A 19,941-nucleotide genomic window follows, 5' to 3' on the forward strand; every position below is an offset into this window, starting at 1 on the left:
AGCATACATATTAATGAAGGAAGTATATCTAAAATATAAGTTATGCAAATATTTAATGTCCACAGACACAAACACATGCATGCAATGACATAGACAGGCAAACTCAACACACACATTCACACAGATGCCAGAGTGTTGCAACTTTCTTGAGTGCCAGGTGCTCTGCTGCACATTAGGACTAGTAACACACAACAGTGACTGTGCACTAGCAGAAGTATCCATAGCACAGAGCTGGAGTGTTACTGGCTTAATAGGCATGAGGATAATGTGCATATGACGTATTAAAATTGGAATGAGTAGGGACAGGGGTGTGACAACACAGTGCATTATGCCACTGATTTCAGAAACAGTTTTACTAATTTCCTCATTGTAATCACTGTGCCATGAGATCAGCTTTAGTTTGCTGTAAAGCAGTCACCATACTGTAATAGATTGCATTAAGAAGAGCAAATCAGAAATATACTAAAGATGACAAGATGCCTGGTAGTGTACCTTTGAAGTGAACACCCATGACGGATACCAGCAAATGGAATAGATAGCAAATCATAGATGTGAGTGAGGCAACACAGCAATAAGGGTGCCTAAAATTGACTTTTATGTGTAAAACTACCATTGAAACTTCCTGAGTCCCCATTTACACAAAGAGAAACTAACTTCAGCAGTGACGAGCACTGCCCCTCAAGTTTTGTATTAGATACTCCTGTTTTTACTGTATACTCGTTTACTAACTTTCTGAAGTAAGAAGGGCAATACGAACTCTCCTGCTATCTCCACAGCCAGCTTAGTGGATAGGGGCCACCTAAGAGAATGTAGCAATTGCTTCATATTTATTGACAACTAATTTTTGAACAGTCTGCTAGGATATTTGAGAGACATAATTTACACAATGTTAATGAATTCAAAGCTTTTGCATACAAGCACCTATAATACCAGTCAGGTTGTCAGTAATGTACACACTACACCCACTGCACAACAGTATGGCTTAGACACATAGATCCACATATGCTAAGGCTCTTAAATGTAATCTTCCTAAATCCCAAAGGCCTCCCAAGCATTCCACCATAAAAGAAATTTCCTCAGCAGCTCCAAAAGCATTCCACCAAAACACCCACAACACCACATACAACCACATTTTTTGGAGCCTCAACATCTAAGCCCGTATGACGAGCCACCACACAACCCAACATTTTAGCCATAGAAGACTCTGTTGTGAGACACACTTCTCACTCACCAGGCTGAGTAAGTAGAAAGTCACTGTCAGGTTATCTAACAGGGGCTAAGATCCACCAGATCACACATGTCTTCATGTCATTGGATCGCAAGTACCAGTGTGACTCAATCATAGTCCATGTGGGTGTAAATGACCCGAGATACACCTCTCTGGACTGTATGAGAGAGACATGATGGCTGTCTCAGATTGTGTGCCCCAGGCTGGCATAAGCCTAGCATAGAGAAGTATTCTACTTTCTCTAAGGATAATGCCACAGTATGAACAGAGATGATTGACTTTAATAACTGGCTTTTTGGTGTCACTCCAAGGGGGTACAGTATTTGTCAGCATTGGATAATTTAGTCAACAGACCACACTGCTTTGTCAAGGATAGTCTGCACCTGTCCACTCTAGGCTTTTGAATATTGGCTAAAACATTGTCCTCCCCCATTTTGCCTTTTTTAGGCAATGCCAAACTGATAAACCTTCCTACATATCTAAACAAAATACTCTACTCTCTCCGAGCTGCTTACAGCTTGGAAATGCAGACATTTCTGCAAGTACCAAGAGATGGTTTACAGCCACAGGTAGAATCTTGGTAGTGCAGGGCTACAATGTCTTCCACACATTTATACCAGCTACTGCACAGGCAGGGATTAAAGATGGAAGGGTCTCAATTTACATCAAAACAAACATACCCCAAGACTGGTCAAACAGGATGATGCACTTAAGCTTCTCCATGCCCAAATTTGCATAAGTAAAGTTCCATACAATATGCTTGACACATACAGATTTCCTTCTATGGCCGGGATATCCATAATGCATAAAGTTAAGGGAAACACTCACCATTTAACCCAATACCATATTCATGAGTGACTTTATCTACCCCATTATAAACTGTGAATCAAACCTGCAGGCACAGAGATTCCTGTACTGTACTTTGTCAACACAAACGTCCCAAACCAGAAAGTCCATTTGCCCTAGTCCTGAACAACATGGGAGAATGCTATCCCCCACTGTAATGTCCTCTCTTGTAAGGTCGGATCATAAAGCTGTCTTCTTTGAAATAAAAATAAAACCCAGGACCCCTGCTAACCCTGGAACATTTAGGATCTGTTCTAAGTCAAACTTTCTGTTATTCGGTGAAAACCTGATGTAATTTGAAACACTTATCCAAACCGTGAGAATACTGCTCCCTATGCAAAATTATTCATGGAGACCATGTACAGTCATGTTAATAGCTGCATAGAGACAGCTATGCCTACCAAAAATAAGCGCAAAACAAATTCAGAAAATAAGCCTCCCTCATGGAATGCCAACATTAGTAGGTTGTATAACAAAAGGAAGAAAGTCATAGCAATAATTAGTAAGTGCAACTCCCATCAGGAAGAAAAGAAAGCTCTCTCATCAATCTAAATAAGCAACTCAGATGGCAGATCAAATTTACCAAAGCCAAATTTGAGGTAAAATATCCTCCCAGGCCAAGGACAACTATAAGGTTTTCTTTAGCTGTGTCCACAACCTCAAAATTAGTACACAACCATGTGCAGAACTAATTGTACACTGAACCGGAAGATATAGCAAATCTATTGGCCAAAAAATTCAGCTTCAGTTTTACCCCCCTCCCTACAGTCACCCCTCAGGAAATCCCATCAAACCTCCCACTCCTTCTGTCACTAAGGACTAGGTACTCAGTGTGCTGTTCGTGACCAAGAGTACCACATTGATAGGCCCAAATAATATCCTAGGATACCTTCTAAGCATCATGAGACCTTGCAGGACCATTAGAGTCACTATTTTAACGTATCCTCAAGGCTGACTTCATGCCACATGAATGGAGAATTGCAATAGCCAGTTACAGACCTCAGTGACTGCACATCCATAAGTCTGACTAGTCTTATATGCAAAGGCATGGAAAGTATTATCATGGAAATGATTAACAATGACATAGGAAATCTTCAGACACTGGGTCCAACCCAGTTTAGTTTCATCTTGGGCAGATCATGCTTATTCAACCTGGTGGACTTCTTTAAGAATGTTTATTCAACCTTCTTGATGTCTTTGAGAATGTCAGAAAAATAAAGGAGGAGGGCAGAACAGTAAATACTAACTACCTTGACATGGCCAGGGCATTTGATACATTACACCATTCAGACATTGCAGGCAAACCACTCAAGAAGGTATAAACCCTGTGGCACCCATTGTATAACCAGATTGCTCTCAGATAGGACCTATGAAAAAGGAGTCCACCTTCGCAAAGAGGCTGGTCACTAGCAAAGTCCCGCAAGGCTTTGTGTTGGGTCCCCTCCTTTTTGGCTTCTACTTTTCTGAAGTCAGAGCCAACATTAGGGGCCTGTGGCTGACCAGGTTTGCAGAAGATTGCAAACTGGATGCAGTCATGCAATCCCCCCTAGATACTAATATTCCTCAAGAAGGGCTGACTCAGGCATATAACTGATACCAGAGCCGTGGTCTAAAACTCTGTGCTAAGAAATGCATAATAATGTCCTTCAAGAAGATGGCTACCACATGAAAGTACTTTATTGATAACACACCCCTGAGTTTCAAGATGGCTGCACATTGAGTAACAGCTTAATTCTAGCTCTCCCAGTGTGAAAACAGAAACTCAGCAGAGAAGCCAGCAGAAGTGTGTTTATGGGTACATTTCAGTAACTGGCTGGTAAGTGTACTGCCTGGATGTCATGAAAAAAGAAGCAAGAGGACCTGGAAAAATCAGCTACAAAAAGTGAGGTAGAAACACTGATTGGGAAAAGATCTGCAGCTGTTCAGCAAAAAAAAATGCAACCTCCAGATATGAATTCCAGTAGCCTACAAGAAGAAACAAGGCAAGTGCACACAGACCTGGATAAATTAAACTAAACATTGACAGAGTATATCAATACAAACAATAAAAAGCTGGAAAAAATGGAAGAAGCTTTAAACAAATATTCAGATGAGGTGATAAAGCTGCAAAAAAATTTGAGGTCAAAATGACAAAAATGCTGGATGAATATAAGACTGCTCAGGAAGAGATGTTTCAAAAAATAACAGAGGATAGAGCACCTAGGGAAAACCTGATTTTTTCAGCTATACCAGAAAAGCTGGAAGGAACAGACTGCATTAATTTTAAGAAAGTACAAATAAGCAACTGGACTGGTATTCCACAGCAGGAGGAGTTAGTTGAAAGGCCACATCATGTGTATGCTCCAAACCTGGCTATGAGAAAGCAACCTAGACATTTAATTGTAAATATGCAATCCTACCAGCAGAAGGGGTTGATTTTTGATAAAACTGTGGCAGAAGGACAAAGTACTAAAAGTGGGGGACAGCAGAGTGTTTTTAGAGAATGATTACTCATTGTTCACCAGGCAGAAGAGAAGCAAATTTATTCTACTGTTCAGGGAATGTCAAGATGCAGTTGTGAGATTCAAACTGCTGTACCCAGCTGTCTTCAAAGTATTCTTCCTTGGAGGTCCAAAATCACTTTTGATGTAGTACATGCTAAGGATGAAATACAGAAGTTTGTACAACAAAAAGTGAGCTGTGAAACAGAGATTCTGATGCTTGTTCTTCTTGTAATAAAGACCACAGAGGCTATACCTGTGAAACTTTTTCCAATGTTTCAGTGGAAAATGGAGTGATGGAAGAGACCACGAGAGTTGACAAGAATTGAGAGCATGTTAGAAATGAAGCAGTGACAGGATTTGGGAGATGGAGATGAGCAGTAATAAAACCAGTAACTTAATGTGGGATTACAGGGCAAAAATTGTGTGTGAAATATGAAGGAACAAGAAAATCTGGAAATACTGTTTTTTTTCAGCATTTGTTGGACTTGTAGGGGACTCTAAAGTACATGCCCTACTTCATATCATTAATGTTCAAAAAATGCTTTGGGGAGGGAAAGAGGAGAAAGAAAGTTAACTATAAGTAAAACATTTTTTTCTTACTAGCGCTATTTTTGTGGAAAAGGTGCGGATGTTCTTTTTGTTTCTTTTCTTTCTCCCTTCTCTTTTTCTTTTCTTCTTCACTTTTAAGGAATGTAGACAATGTAAAGAAAAAAAAAAGCTTGCTTAAAAGAGCATAGAAAAAATAAAAATTAATGTGCTTTTTCTCATTCTTGCATGGGAAATTACTGGTATAAGAACCTTAGCTTGATTTAATAACAAATTTTGAGAGTAAACAAGTAACTGAAAACGAATATTGAATATTATGAGTTTTTTTCTTGCAAAAACTTGTATGCTCAGTAACAAATCTGCAGGTGGTCTTCTTGTTTCCATGGAAGCAATCTGATAAAGAGAAACTTGCTGTCTGGTTCTCGTGTCTCCATGGAGACAATCTGCTAAAGGTAAGCTGGCTACAGTCTGGTGGAGAGTGATTGGCCAAAGGAAAAAAACTGAGTTGAGAAATAATGTTCTCTGAAAACATTCAGGGGTTTCCCAGCTGGGAGAGCTATAAAGAAAAGACAAAAACAATTAGCACTTAATAGAAACACAGATTGCACCATGCATTTTAGCATATTTAACCTTTCTTTTAGGTTAACTCAAGTCTGTAAGTGTAGCTGTCAGTTTGGGACTTTTGTTCCTATTAGGAGGGTAAAACTTCAGTATTTGAAGATGTACATAGTTTTTTTGTGATAGTATTAAGTTAATAGGTTTTAGGGGGTATTATGTGTGTTATTTTGAGGGCTTTCAATAAAATAAAAAGTTTTGTAAGATGTGACATAGGCTCAAATGGATATGAAAATAAACAGCTATATAAAAGTTCAACCTGTCAAACAGTGTATGCATGCAACAAAAAAGCTGGAACTAGGCATTTAACAAAAACATTGTTATACATAAAAGGTGGAAATAAGAACTCTCTAATATAATGATGCTTTCCATAATATCTTTAAATGTCAACAGTCTCACAAATAAATCCAAAAAGGAAAGAGTAGCGAACTATATTAAAAAATGTAGAGCGCAAATAGCTATGTTACAGGAGACACACTTAGAAAGAGCTGAACATGTGAATTTGATAAAGGTTTTCAGGATGGTTATTCAGTGTAATACCTGGGACAAAGGAAAAGAGGAGTACTTATATTAATTGCAAGAAAAGCTCTAATAGTGATAGAAGAGGATACAAAATATAATAATGGACAATTTTTAGTGCTAAAGGGCTACTGTGAAGGGAGGAGGATTACACTGGCATGTATTTATATTCCACCTAAAACAGTTATAATGGAGCTTAAAAAAATTCTGGGATAAATAATCAGTTTTCAGCAAAGAATATTACTTATAGGTGGGTACTGGAATGTGATTTACAGCAGTGAAGATGCATCTGGGGTTTCAGAATGGAAAGTATAACAAAGGCGGGGTAGATTTTTGACAAAATTTATGAAAGTATATGGCATGGAAGATATAAATTCCGTAATAGGAGTTCTGAGTGAATTTACATATTATTCCCTAAGGTATAAAAACTGGGCTAGGCTGACATAATATACATTTCACAGGAACATGTGCATTTAAATGAAGGGCTTGATATGTACACAATGAACTATTTCAGATCATGCGCCAATAACTAAAATAAAAGCACGGTAATGAAATAAAAATGAGACACTGGTGCTTTCCCACCTATCTGTTGAAAAGAGAGGAATTTAAGGAATGGGTAGTCGAGATTATTCAGGAGCTATTAAAGAAGATTGAAATTTCTTCTGAAAATATGGCTAGGGAGCAGGATAAAATTAAGGTAGAGTTTAAAAATAGGGTGGAAATAAAAGAAAGGGAGCTGTGGTTAATAAGTAACAAGGATTATGTAGAGGGGCTTTCAAATGTTAAAGTATTGCATAGAATAATCTGTCTAATTATGGTGGCTGCCAAAAAAGCAATTACTGGAAATGGAAATCAGAATCTAAACCAACTATTTTAGAAGTAGTGAATATAGTAACAGAGATAAAATAACTGTAATTGAGATCTGTAGAAAAGGGTAAGAGCAAACTACACAGGAAAAATGTGAATTGTGGGAACAATACATACAGGAGAGGAATGAGACTTAAAAGAAGGCAGGACTTAAATGAGCTATGCAATGTTTGATCGAAAATGATTGGGTATAAGTGATTTATACTGATTGCAACTGGGGGTGTGTCTGTATTTGTTTGTAATATAAAATGCTTGCAACTAGGATTGTGTCTGTGTGGCTTGTTTTCATTTATATAAATGTATGATTGCTTATGTCGTAAGCAGTGGTTTAAGAAAGATGTTTCTTGTTTAAAAAGGGTCAGAAATTGAATAATTTATGTAATGTTGCTTAGGTTATATGATATGATATGTAGCAATATATGTGAAGTATAATGTGTTAGTGTTAATTTGTTAATACAGTTTGATTACTTTTGTATAAATGTAAATTTGCTTAGGTCACAAGCAATAATTCAATAAAGGTGTTTAAAAAAGCTAGTTAACAGAAGAAATGAACAAGCAGTCAGGAAAAAAAAAAAAAAATATATATATATATATATATATATATATATATATATATATATATATATATATATATATATATATATATAAAACACCTCTAAGAGTAGAGACAGTGCGCAGTGGTCAGGGATTTGGGAACGCATGTAGACAGTAACCTGGCCATTGACCTTCATGTATATTTGGTAGTAAGGAATCATTCTGTGTTGTACAACTTATAAGCAAGGGTATGGATGGCATCTAGGTCCAAGTTGTCATTGTTCCACCGTATTTGGCTCTCCTTAGACCAGTCATTGAGTCATTCGATATATACCTGATCAGTCACATGCAACAACTGGAATGTCCACAGAGGTTCCTCTCAAAAAGGATACAGGTCATAAACAACATGTCTGTGAAGATTGCCTCAAATCCAACCCTATCCCTGTTCTAGGTCACCTACAGACTGTTGAAGGGCAATCTATGCTTGGCATGCAAAGCATCCTTGAATCCCACTGTGATGGACCTTCTGCATTTTCACAAAACAAGTAGAATCAGAATTACCTGATTAAAGGACTTAAACCTTGCTTACTACATAAATAGAACATGTTGGAGGGACAGGTAAGTATCTCAGAGACTATCCCTTCTTTGGAGCAGGCTTCCCATCTATGTGATGTAGAATTCTTCCTTAACCCAATTCAAACATAACTTGGACCAGTGGATGGGGAATCAGAAATTCACCCCTGGTCTGACACCTAGGTCCCCATCTGTTTTCCATGTCTGGACAGGATCAGAAAAATACATATCTGATGTTGTCTCCTTCGTCCATCCTCAACTGCTGGGTCTTTGAATTCTATCAAATCCAACATAGACCACTGTACAGACTTTTGTATCCAAGGTTCAGGCTCTTCCCCTTACCCATAACTCCCCTCAGACAACTGAATTACACTGAATCTTGCTTGCCACTCAAATGCTACAGACCCAAATCTTCTTGTTTAGTATTGTGGAAAGGTTCTCCTCTACTAGGTGCCAGATAAAGTGACTTTAATTGATAGTTGTTTTCTGTGTAGGATTTTCTTTGCTGTATTGACCTTTCTACTCCAAGTTAGTTAAAAAGATAAAAATAAAACAAAAGATCTGATGTTATTTTTCATTCATTCCACAATGTATGGGTTTGGATAATACACTCTGATCTGACTGTGCCATTACTCTAGCTTGTTGTGATCAACAAACTGTTGCGCTTCTTTCCTACCCATAGTGCACCATGCCTAACTTCCCTCAGGTCTTGTTTGCTGTTTTCATGACCAGACATGGTTGACTGCTTCTCTCGATCAATTTGGCTAAGCTAAGTAAAATCTCTTCAAACTTTGTATGTAAATGCTACTGTTTAACTCTCTATCTGTGTTAGAGATTTGAATATATTTCTTACCGTTTTTCTGCTATCCTTATTCTTCCCCTTGTACAGTAGTTAGTGTATTCGATGCTACCATCTTTGGTAGGTCTTTCCTACCCCTCTTTATCCTCTCCTGACAAGGGTGTTTTGCTTCTCTTCTGTATATATATATATATATATATATATATATATATATATATATATATATATATATATATATAAAGGATTGTTGCTTTACCTTTACTGGTTTCTGGTCACTGCTATCTGTTGTAAGTTGTTTACTGGTGTTCTTTCTAGGGGATTTATGTAGTTGATCTGAAACAGTTTACTTCATTTGATCTTCAACCTGTGGGTTTCAGATCCACATCGGATCTGACACAGCCACATTTTCTAGCTATGGATCTGAGCTTCAGACTCCTCCCCTTACCCATAATGCCCCCATCTCCCTTCAAATCTCATTTGCTGCCATAGAGGTCCAGAGTCCTCACAGAAGACATGGACTTGGATGAAGGGAAGGTTCCCCAAGGTCACCCCTCAAGGATGTCTCCTTTGGAGACATCATGGAGCTCCTTTGCCGGAAGGGGGGGGGGTCAGCCCCCAAACTGACCTCTGATGAGTCCGTTTTCCTGGAGACGTTCGGCTTGGGCCCATATACCTTTTGGGTGCCCCCTCCTGTTGATCCAGGTGTGGCATGGAAGGAGCTGGACACTGTAGAGCCCATCCCTAAGCACCCCGACAAAATGCTGAGTCCTCCGTCAGACAGGATACATTGGAACAAGGGATCCCGGTAGAATGCGATGATGGTGGTGACTGCCACCATGAAGGAGCTCGCTCAGGACAGCTCCATGGTCCATCCCGCTGATTGAGAATCAAGAGTGATGGACCATTTTGGGACACGAGTATATTCTCCTTCTCGGCACAGCCGTTGCTATCAGGCATCATGCCTGGCTCCAGTTGTGTCAATTTTTGGAGCCCTTCAAAGCGTTTTTCAACAACTCCCCTTATGATGGGTCTTACCTCTTTTGGAACTCAGTGAAAGCGACTTTGATCCAGAGCGAGAAGAATGGGAAGACACCGTCTGCCATCGGGATCTGCTTCTCTTCTCCTCAAAGATCCTTTTCTTGGATTCAGTGAGGAACGAAGAAGATGTGGTTCCGGAAGTCTCAGGCGTTTTCCCGGGATGTTCAGGACACTCTGTTCCCCAGAGGCAGAAGAGGTCAGAACAGATGCTGCCTGAGAGGCAGAGGGGGGCGTCAGCCCAGAGGGGTTGTCCAACTGCTCACCTCTGGAGGCAGTCACGAGTTCATTACGAAAGATTGCTTGGTGTTGCGAATCATATCCAGAGGATATTTCATTCCATTCAAGGAACATCCCCATCCGAATAAACTCCTCCCAGACATTCCACCCACGCAACGGGAGGAGGCAGCACTAGAAATAGGAATGCTGCTGAGCAAACAAGTCATCCAAACCGTCCCCCCAGGCCAGCCTGGATTTGGTGTTTACTCAAGGTTCTTTTTAGTGCCAAAGAAAACGGGGGACCTCAGACCCATTTTGGATCTATCCTCATTTTACCTGTCAGTAACCAAGACAAAATTCCAAATGGTCATGCTCCAGTCAATCCTGCCTTTTCTGCAGGCCACAAACTGGATGTGCTCGATCGATCTCCAGGATACGCACTACCATATAAAAATGGACAGATGTTCCCGGAGGTTTCTTCACTTATGGCTGGGAGCCAATTACTACCAGTTCAGAGCCCCCCTTTGGTCTTACCACAGCCCCCAGGGTGTTTACCAAAGGAATGACGGTTGTAGCTGCTTACCTGAGGCTCTAGGGTATTCAGGTCTTCCCGTACCTGGACGATTGGCTCTTTGCTGCCCCCTTCAGGCCATCTACTATGTCAGGCCAGGGATTACTTCATCCAGTTAGCAAACAATCTGGGGATTACCATCAACCTGAAAAATTATTTATTTATTTGCAGTGTGTTTTCCAGGGTAGTCCATCAGGCTACAAGAAGACCGTTTTCAATGGAGTCCTGGGGAGAAAAGCTCCAGAGAAATACAAATACATTGTACAGAAAGAGCACAAATCCATAATATACATTTCAATTAAATGTTAAATACATATTTTGTACAAACCCATATTGCACAATTCAAATAGATGTTACATAATACAGAAATAAAAGTTTTTCATTAGGAAAATTACATCAGGTTATTATTTATTTATTTTTTTAGGGAATTACAATGAGGTAAGGATGGGAAACTTTAGGAGGTAGTGACAATCAACAAAGTTTGGAAAGTTAGGAAGAAAGAAGAAGAAGCAAATCTTCTCTAGAGCCAGTTCAGATTCTGGACTTTATTGGGCAGGTTTGGACACTCTTCAAATGAAAGTTTTTCTCTCCCTGGACAGGATGCGTAGTTTAAGAACACATGTCTTACAAATTCTTCACACTCAAGTCCCCACAGCTGCAGCAGTCTTCAAGGCATTAGGTTCCATGGCGGCCACAATCAATCTCCTGCCATTGGCTCACCTGCATATGAGAGTTCTAGAATGGAGACTTGCAGTCCAGTGGTTCCTGTTTGACCTTTCTCTCACCTTTCCAGTGAGAATCTCGAGGGCATGCAGGGACTCCCTTCAGTGGTGGGTTCAATCTCTGGATTTCCTCAAAGGATGTTCTTTCCACCCTGTTTTTCCTAACAGCACAGTGACCGCGGATGCCTCCCAGCTAGGGTGGGGGACACTGCTTGGGAAAGTCATGATCCCCTCTGAGACCAAGTTGCATATCAACATTCTAGAGATGAGGATGGTTCTTTTGGCATTGCAGGCACTTCCTGCCCATCTTCCTCTAGGGACGATTGCCATTCAGACAGACAACATGTCAGTAATCTGGTACATCAACAAACAAGGTGGAACCAGATCTTATCCCCTCTGTCGAGAAGCCGTGAGAGTGTGGGAATGGATGATCTCCACCACCCGCTTTCTAGTAGTAATGCACATTCCGGGGTTGTCCAACATTCTAGATGACAGGCTCAGCAGATCGATTCTGATGCCTTACAAGTGGTCTCTGAATCCTTCATTAGCAGAACAGATCTTTCGAAAGTGGGGTCAGCCTTACTGTGATCTCTTCGCATCTCCTTCCAACGCAAAATGCAGCGAGTTTTTCACTCTGAACCCCCCCCCCCCCCCAGAGATGCACTGGTCCATGCTTGGCATCCCGGTCTCCTCTATGCGTATCCCCCACTCCCACTTATGTCATGTTTCTTCAGAAAGCTTGAAGGCTGGGGAGCACGGTTATCCTCATAGCCCCATTCTGGCCTCACCAGGTTTGGTTCCCCTCACTGTGGTCTCACCTAGTTGTTCCTCCATGGACATTGGATCCTGTCCTGGATCTTCTTTCTCATCCCTCAGGGATCCCTCACCCAGATCTGGATAGTCTAAAGCTCACGGCTTGGCTGCTCCGGTTCCCATGATTATTAGGATTCCTGGATTGTCATCACCCATAAAGTCCATCTTGGTGGCTGCTCACAAATCCTCCACCAGAAAAGTGTATCGTAGTAAGTGGAGAAGTTTTTTTCAATATGGGCTAATCAGCAAGCTTTGAACTCTTTCACTGCTCCTCTTTCAGTACTCTTAGAGTTTTTGGCCAGCATCTTCCATCAGGGTGCTAGTATTTCCACAGTTAAGGTGCAGCTGGCAGCTATCTCTAATTTTCATGTGGGGGTGAATATGTCTTCCCTGGCTTCTTCCAAACTATGTAAAATATTCCTTAAAGGGACCTTTCTACTTAGACCTCTGGTTAAGGACCCTACGCCTCCGTGGGATCTTACCTTAGTGTTACAGGTATTGGTTTCTGCACCCTATGAACCGGCAGCATTGGTTAATATTCATTTTTTTACATGGAAATCTGCATTCCTGGTGGCCATTACCTCAGCGAGAAGAGTGTGGGAGCTTCAAGCTCTTTCTGTTAAGGTGGCCTACATGATCTTTCACAAGGATAAAGTGCCGTTGGGTACTAACCCATCCTTTCTTCCTAAGGTGGCTTTGGAAGCCAATCTTAACTAAATGATAAATTTGCCAGTTTTCTTCCACAACTTCCAAAACTAAGGGGAATACAAGTTGCATCTGCTTGATGTTCACAGGCAACTCAGATTTTACTTACATAGGAAGAAGCCCTTCTGCAAATCTGATCAGTTATTCGTGTCTTATGCTAAACCCTTTTAAGGCATGACAGTTTCCAAGGTAACAGTTGCTTGATAGATTTCCTTATGCATTGCTCGAGCCTATGAGGTGAAAGGTAAGTCCTTGCTAGGACATGTGAAGGTACACTCCACCCGAACTATAGCTGTGTCAGCTACCTTCTGATCTAGGGTGTCTCTGGATGATATCTGCTCGCAGCTGCTTGGTCCTCATCTCATACCTTCATTTCTCATTGCAAGTTGGATATTGTGTCTCGGAATAGAGCATCCTTTGGTTCTTCGGTGCTCTGGAATATCGTTCCATGAGGGCCACCCAGGAGTTTATGGTAGCTGGGGACTCTGTGCCACAGGCTGAAAATCAAATGAAGTAAACTACTTCAGATAAAAAAGTTATGTACTCACCATAACGTTCCATCTGCGTAGTTGTTCAACCCACCCCCACTTCCCCTGACCTTATTATGGATGCAGGCTATGATGTTATGTTGTCCCACTTGGCCGATTTACTAAAACTTGAGAGCTTTTACTGGCTTGAGGCTACCCCTTATCCCAACATGCCTAGCGGCAGCTACTTAGATCTTGTTTGCCGCTTGCAGCGTCGGGATTGCTACTACTGGCTCAGGCTAAGTACTTTGTGTTTTTTTTCTATTTATCGCTACTTTTTCATATATTAAGTAGTTATATTGACTCGTTAGAGTGTGTTTCATCCCCCGTTAGTCTAACGACCCTTTCTCTGCTTGTTGTGGTGCTTTTTGGCCATCATTTTCTCTTCAGGCCTTGCTTTCCCCTTAGAGTCTATTTAAATTAGAGGGTTTTTCCCTTTCCTCACCCTTTTTACTGGGATTGCCACTTAAGTTAGAGGCTCTCCCATTGGGGGAGTCGCTGTTTAAGTTAGAGGCTCTCCCCCTTCTTCTTCTTCCCATTAAAAAATTAAATAAATAATAATAATAAATATATTTTTATATAAGGTTCTTCCTTTTGTTGTCAGCCTGTTTGCTGTCACTTGTTTTGTGCTATTAGTGATGGTTTCTGCATTTCTCTGTGAATTTTTTCCTGACTAGAGTTACTATGTCTAAAGAGTCTAAACCCTCTGGGTTTAAAAAATGCAACTCATGTTGCCAAAAACTGTCCCTTACAGGTGGGCATATGAGTTGCGTTTATTCTTTAGGGGCTGTTCACCTGCAGGACTCTTACTCCATCTGCCATGCTTTCAGTTCCAGAGTCCTGCAGGAGAGGAAAAATAAACTTACTTTACGTGGCCTTCTGAAGGACCCACAAGATTCCTCGTCTTAGGGTCCTCAGCCAGCCAGAGTGTCTGAGAAACACTCCAAGCCATCAGTTCTGAGTTTGGAACAGACAAAAATCACTGAGAAGCCTTCAGCTCTGTCGGTTCTCAGCATTGGCTCCGATAAAGCTAAGTCTCCAGCGGCTCCATCTGTGTCCTTGGAGCAGTCCAGACCCATAAGAGATCAAGGTCTCCATCTTTGGAGCCGGTATGCTCTGCTCCACAATCTCCTCTGCTGCAACCTGGAGCGAGCAGTCACCGATCCTCTTCACACTCCTCTCGATCCACCAGGCTTTTGGATCACAACGTGATCTTCCGCCCTCCCAACTTCTCCAGTGATTCCTCCTCCGACCCTGTTGAGCTCCGAGCCAGAGTGCATGGAGGTCGTTTTGATGGAACTGTCGGCTCCGGTTTCTTCTCCCTTATCGGTTTTGACGACCGCTCCGATCTCCTCGATGTCTCAGTCCATCGAGGGATCTGGGCGCTGAAGTTCTCTCGCTGGCTATGAGAGGGAAGTGGCACTGGACCCTTGTCCGACCCCACTCTCCCTCTTGGAGCTTCACCGCAGGTGAGCTGAACTCCTTCATCTGCCTTGGAGCCATTGCTCCCAGTTCGAAGGAGATCTCTGGGCTCTTCGGAGCCACAGGCTCTTTCGACTTGGGACCGTGGTGCCATTGAGGTGATGAGGAGCATGCTGTCTCCTGAGACTGCTACACCCTTGGCTCCATTGGCTCCTTCTCCCTCGGTGCCTGTGCCAGTCTTTGTCCCTCCTCCTGCCAAGCGTAGGGAACTGGTGCCCCAGGACCCCCACTGGTGACCCCACTTCTTCCGAATCCTCTCGAAGGAGGTCCCTCGGAAGAAGTTTAAGAGGAGGCATGTAGACTATCACTTTGGATACAGACTTGGATGAGTTGGAAGGGTCTCCACAGTGTCCTCTGAGGATGTCTCCTTTTCAGACATCTTGGAAATCCTTAGACAGAGGGGTGGCTGGAAGTCCCTAGCCCCTTCTGAGGATGAGTCATTCTACCTGGATGCATTTGGTTCCCGACCCTCCACCTCTTGGGTGTCTCCACCTTTCAACCCACTTTTGTCCGTAGTGAGTCGAAAGGCATGGCATGCTCTAGAGACCATGAAACCAGTTCCGAGGAGACCGAACAAATTTATTACAGCTCCAGAAGATAAGTCTTTCCTATCCAAAGGGGTCCCTGTTGATGCCATGGTGGTGGCAGCAGCTACCAAGAAGGAACTTGCGGAAACTTCATCTGTCTATCTGCTGAACAGAGAGTCTTGTAAGATGGATAGGTATGGGAAGCGTATGCTTTCTTCAGTGACCTTTACTCTCAGGTCACTGAATTACTTGTCACACTTCACACGACTTCAGAGGGCTCTCCTGAAGGAGCTAGGGGATACCCTGCAAGATCCTACAGCTGAGGAAGTTGCGAACAGAGCAGCTTCCCAGCTTGTGACCTTGACCTCCGTGGTTAACTCCTCCATGAGTCTCATTTCTTATGCGGCAGATGGAGCGAGTAGGGCAGCAGGTACCAAAGTAGCTTTACGCAGACACTCCTGGACGTGCCTTTGTCAATTTGCAAAACCTTTTAAGTCTTCATTTACCAGCACCCCCTTCGATGACTCATCCTTGTTTGGGTCTCAGGTAAAAGAGACTCTCACCAGGTGTGAACAGGATGGCAAGACTCTCTCTGCTGTAGGAGTCCATTTTTCCACTCCATCTAGACCCTATCTTAAAGGTCAGAAGAGTGGAAAGATGTGGTTTCAAAAATCCCAGGGATCTTTGCCTGACACACATGGAGATTTTTTCCCCCCAGGGGCAGAGGGGAACAATGGAAGCCGCCACCCTCATGGCAGAGGGGGACCGCAACAGCAGAGCAACAGAGATACTTTCTGTGCTAGGCCCTTCCAGCACTCCTGAAGGGAGGCCCGGCTGTCCACCTCTGGAGGCAGTCGGGGGTAGACTGTCACTGTACCCAGCAGCCTGGCAGACTATCATGAGAGAAACATGGGTACTGTCGATAATATCCAGGGGTTACAAATTTCCCTTTTCTCAGTCCCCTCAAAAGACAAACGTTCTATCCCAGATGTTCCACCCAGTCTTCAGGATCATGCAATCCTAGAGGTTCAAAGATTGCTTGAAAAAAGAGCCATCCAGGAAGTCCCCGCATACCAAATCAGATCCGGAACTTACTCAAGGTTATTTTTAGTTCCAAAGAAGACAGGGGACTGGAGACCAATCTTGGATCTCAGCAAGCTAAACCAATCGGTAAAGAAGACAAAGTTCCAGATGGTGACACTGCAGTCCATTCTTCCCTTCTTAGGTCAGGACAATCGGATGTGCTCCATAGATCTCCAGGATGCGTACTACCATATAAAAATGGACAGGCAATCCAGGAGATTCCTACGCTTCTGGCTGGGAGCCAGTCATTATCAGTTCAGAGCCCTGACCTTTGGTCTCACCACAGCCCCCAGGGTGTTCACCAAGTGTATCGCAGTGGTCACGGCTCACCTGAGGCGTCTAGGATTCCAGGTGTTTCCATATATAGACGACTGGCTGCTCACTGCTACCATCGAGCATCAACTGATCAGAGCATGGGACTATACAATCCAAACTTGTTCCCAGTTAGGCATCACCATAAATTATGAAAAATCTGCCTTGTTGCCTTGTCAGTCTACTACCTTTATAGGGGCAGACTTAAACATAAGATGCATGATAGCTAAACTGCCTCAAGACAGGGTGTCAACCATTCGTCAGCAAGTTTCCTTTCTCATAAAGATGACGAGAGTTCAGGCAAGACAAGTTTTACAAGTACTGAGCTCAATGGCTGCAGCTGTTATGCTAGTTCCTTTAGCACGCTTCCACATGCGGATTCTACAGTGGCTTCTTTTCGCTCAGTGTTCTTTCCAGGATTTGCCAATGTCACACATGATCTTGATCAAAGAATCTTGCAGAAAGGACCTTTTATGGTGGCTTGTATCACCCAGGTGACTCTGGGCAGACCCTTTCTGCACCCCCATCCGGTAGCCACAGTGACCACGGACACTTCCCAGACAGGGTGGGGGGCATTATCTGGGACGGACTGTCCAAGGAACGTGGCAACCTCATGAGTACCTTTTGCACATCAGTGTTCTAGAGATGGAGTGGTGCTTCTGGCATTACAAGCACTTCAAGACTCTCTACCTACCGGGACTATTGCAATCCAAGCAGACAATATGTCAGTGGTATGGTACATCAACAAGCAGGGTGGAACGAGATCTTACCCCTTGTGTCGGGAGGCGCTTCAAGTATGGCAATGGGCAATGTCTTCCCAGCATTCTCTGATTGCGATGCACATTCCCTGAAAATCTAACATGATAGCGGACAGACTCAGCAGGGCTATCCTCATGCCTCACTAGTGGTCCCTGAAGCAAGAAGTTGCGGACTTGATTTTCTGCAAATGGGGCCAGCCATGCTCTGATCCTTTTGCCACTTCCCTAAACAACAAATGCAGCAGCTACTTCGCCCTAGTTCCCCCAATAGGACAGTCACCCTGGGATGCACTTGTCCACGATTGGCCTCCGGGTCTACTATATGCTTTTCCACCTTTCCCTCTCATTCCAAAGGTACTTCAGAAAGCAAAATCGTTGAGTTGCAAACTCATCCTCGTTGCTCCTTACTGGCCTCATCAGATATGGTTTCCGTTTCTTCGCCATCATCTTCAACTGGAGCCTTGGATACTGGACCCAGTTCCGGACCTTCTGACGCATCAAGTCAGACAGGCTTCACCCATCTCTTCAAACTCTCAAGCTGACTGCTTGCTTAGTCCACTTCCAGTCTTAGCCAGGCTCCCAAACATTTCCCCTGCTGTACAACACATTCTAGTGTCCTTCCACATGCCCACTACCAGGAGGATTTATAATAGCAAATGGAAGAGATTCTCTTATTGGGCCAAGAGTAATAACCTTGATCCTTTTACAGCTGCTGTTCACAGGATTCTTGACTTTCTGGCCGAAACCTTCAAAAAAGGGGCAGCTGTAGCTACTATTAGGGTCCAACTGCCTGCCATCTCCAATTTTCATGTAGGAGACTTGGGTTCTAACTTTATGTCCCATAAGTTGTGCAAAGCATTCTTACGAGATACAACACTTTTACGGCCCTCGGTAAGAGAAACTCCCCGCACCCGGGACCTAAACTTGCTTTTAGCTTCAATGGTTCTGCCTCCCTTTGAACCAGCAGCATATTGCCCTCTGAAGTTTCTATCTTAGAAAATCCTCTTGGTTGCTATAACCTCACCTAGACAGGTTTCTGAATTACATGCTTTGTCTATTTGCCCGCCGTATCTCATTTTTCACAAAGATAGTCTCTCTCTAAGGACCATTCCTTCTTTCTTGCCAAAGGTTTGTTCGGAGTATAACTTAAATCAGTCCACTGAGCTTCCTGTGTTCTTCCCCAATTATGGCAACAAGGCAGAGTATAGATTACATCTATTGGATGTTCATAGACAGTTAAGTTTTTATTTACACAGACCAAAGACCTCAGAAAATCAGACCAAGGGTTCATATCCTTTGCTGACAATAAGCAAGGTTATCCAGTTTCTAAAGTGAATTTATCAAAATGGCTGTCAGATACAATCAGTTATTCATATGGTTTGCGTAAAAAGACGCTTCCAGTAAGGCCCAGAGGACATTCAGCTAGGGCCTTAGCCACCTCTATTGCCTTTCAAGCCAAATTGCCGTTAGATTCAATCTGTGCTGGGCAAATCCTCATACCTTTACCTCTCATTACAAAGTGGATGTGGTCTCCTGGAACAGGGCATCCTTTGGTTCCACGGTCCTGAAGAGTTTGTTCCAGTGAGCCACCCAAGAACCAGGTGCTGGGGATGCAGTCCCAACCAGCAAGAATGAAGGCGAGATGCGACAACATAACATAAAGAAGTTATGTACCTACCATAACGTTCCATGTTTGTTGTCCTTCATCTCGCCTTCCTTCTTGCGTCCCACCCTCCTTTCCCCTTCCTGGAGGCTCGAGAGGAGTCTTTTATTGGTTACACTGGCTGTGTTTCCTGCTGACATACCAGGTTAGTTAACCATGCATTGTTTCTCTGTCCTTCCTATCTTGATGTATAAGAGCTTGGTAAAACAATTCGGTTTTTACTATATATGTCTAGTGTGGGCTATTACAAACAAGATCTGGGTAGCTGCTCCTTGGCATGTTGGGATAAGGGGTACCTCGAGCCAGTAAAAGCTCTCGAGCTTTAGTATATCGGCCGAGTCGGAGCTGAGGATCGACTCCGAACCCAACCAATAAGAAGGAAGGTGAGATGAAGGACAACAAACATGGAACGTTATGGCAGGTACATAACTTCTTTTTTTTTTACCTTGTATGAAGTATTTGGCCCTTGACTCTGTCCAGGTCAAGGAGTGTAATGGAGATCGTTGTTATGATA

At 42.8% G+C, this 19,941-nt stretch overlaps 1 protein-coding gene across 1 annotated transcript in view; it reads left to right on the top strand.

The window, feature by feature from the left end:
- The window catches only part of LOC122787922 (kinesin-associated protein 3-like), an 815,339-nt gene that overhangs the window by 571,356 nt on the left and 224,042 nt on the right, over positions 1–19,941 (top strand). The window lies entirely within an intron of this gene.

Source organism: Protopterus annectens, chromosome 13.part0 (genome assembly GCF_019279795.1).
Source record: "Protopterus annectens isolate FY-2018-M chromosome 13.part0, PAN1.0, whole genome shotgun sequence".
NCBI lineage: Eukaryota > Metazoa > Chordata > Ceratodontiformes > Protopteridae > Protopterus > Protopterus annectens.